Raw genomic sequence first — 2459 nt, forward strand, 5'->3', positions numbered from 1 at the left:
AAACAAATATCAAGTCTCAACATCATTCAAGTCCCAAGATAGTTACAGCAATAAAATTTTACTTATACAAATTTAACCTGGGGATGCTAAGCATTTTTTTTCTGATTTGACAAATCTTTCCATGAAACTCATAAATAGCAACATAAATACAACCTAATTATTTAAAAACAACATCCCTCTTTCTTAAGTTAAGGAAAAAAATCTTTTGGAGTTTGAGAGACCCACTTAGAAATATCAAAGATAGGTTTAGGGAGGCAAAAATCCAAAGTTTTCAGGAGATTTAAACTCTTAAGATAGGATCATGAGTCCCTCAGAAATTACTGTTGTTTTTCTTCAAATATTATGATTTGAAGGTGACAATAAAACATCTAAAAATAAGATGTAACACAATTGTAAAGAATCTTAGTTTTTTTCTAAGTGAGGAAACTTTGCTTTTTAAAAATAATCAAGAACGTAATACAATTAATGTATCGTAAGACACAATTTTTTTTTGCTATCTAGGCAAAGTACATAGACGAAAAGAACTTTCCATACTGGAGGCGAAGGCAATGGGAAGTAACATGGAAACAAGACCATTAAAAATGAGCAAACTTTGGTGAAATTTTAACACATTTCATAACTTTTCAGACTCAGGTATTATAAACCAAGGCAAATAAAATTTAGTGATTGCCAAGGGTTGGGAGATGGTGAGGACGGGAAGTTAATTATTTAACAGGTGTGAAATTTCGGCTTGGGAATTTGAAAAATTTCTGGAGATGGATGGTGGTGGCAGTTGCATGACAATGTGAATATACCTTAATGTACACTTAAAACTAGTTAAAATGGTAGATTATTAACAAGCTTTGCCCTTTATTGTGTTCTTTTATATTTTGGAACAGACTGACATTTTATATTAGGACCCATCTCAGGGCATCTATAATGTGAGAATGAATTTCAAAATATGAAGAGGTTATTAATATGCAAAAAAGTCATTGCTGCTATCTTCAAATGACTCAATAAGTGAGAATTATAAACATTTCTCAATTCAGTTTCCAATATGGTAAGTAAGTAGTGACAATTAATTACACAACCCCTAACCACCGCCCCCGCCCCCAAACATCCTCAGTATGTTTCAACAGGGCAAAGGGGTTTTGTAGACAAAACAGATCAAACATATAAACCCCTGAGACCCATTGTTTTAGGATAACACTACTCTTTTTTTTCTCGATAAACTGGAGCACATACACAGTTGTATTTCTCTATTACTTCTCAATATAGTATCAGCCACTAACATAAATTCTAAGTTTTAACCAAAGTAAACTTCCATTTCAGAGAAAACTGAGGTTGACGGGGAGGGATGAGGTGGATGGATAATTGTGAAGTATGTCACATACCAGCTTTTTATTTTATTTTTTGACTTTATCACATGTAGTATCTTAGTTCCCCAACCTGGAATTGAACCTGTGCCCCCTCCAGTGTAAGCACAGAGTCTTAACTACTGGACCACTAGGAAAGTCCCACACTAACATTTTAGCCTTCAAATAGAGCAGCAGGATTCGTGGATACACATAATACAACTTTCCATAGCCACATATATCCCTTACAGTACAACTTATCGAAGTGGCAAAAATGAACATATTCATTTACAGTGGTCCCCAACCTTCTTGGCACCAGGGGCCAGTTTCATGGAAGACAAATTTTTCATGGCTGGGGGGTGGGGGATGGATTTGGGATGATTCAAGCACATTACATTGATTGTGCACTTTATTTCTATTATTATTATATCAGGTCCACCTCAGATAATCAAGCATTAGATCACAGAGGCTACATTAACAGACTAAAAGATACAGCCTCTCTACAGCATATAAATATAAGACACAAAAATATATAAACTTAAATTTATGCTTAGTAATCAATGTCCAGTGTTCTATCTTACTTAAGAATGACCTTGGTATGCAATAACTATCCATTACTTAATTTTAGTATCAGTCCAAGGTTTTAAGCTACCTAAAACTCTTGGAAACTATCTTCAAACTAACATACTGCAAAACATTTACTGTTGGAATAAAAGTTATTTTCAGAATAATTACTGTGAAATAAAAGATTTTCAGAATAATGATTTGATTAATGAAACACAACTTTTCATTTTTCATAATCTTAAACATTATGAGTTATGCTAACTAATCTGACTTAATAAACTTGTATAGTTTAGAAAAAACATATCCAAGTAGAGTACTGTTAGGAATTACACTTAACATCTATAAATTAGAGAAAATATAGCTGTTTTTCTTAAACCCCAAATGCTAAACTACTCATTTTCCAAAGATTTACTTAAATTCGTAAATTGGAATTTTAAAGATATTATTGAGTGGGTTTTGTTAGTGCAACACATTTAAAGATTTAGAAGTTCATTTTCACCACTTTCTGAAAATTTAAGGAATATTTGCCTAATTTAAGCTCTTATTTATCTCTATCCGGCT

This window comes from Cervus elaphus, chromosome 1 (assembly GCF_910594005.1).
Source record: "Cervus elaphus chromosome 1, mCerEla1.1, whole genome shotgun sequence".
NCBI lineage: Eukaryota > Metazoa > Chordata > Mammalia > Artiodactyla > Cervidae > Cervus > Cervus elaphus.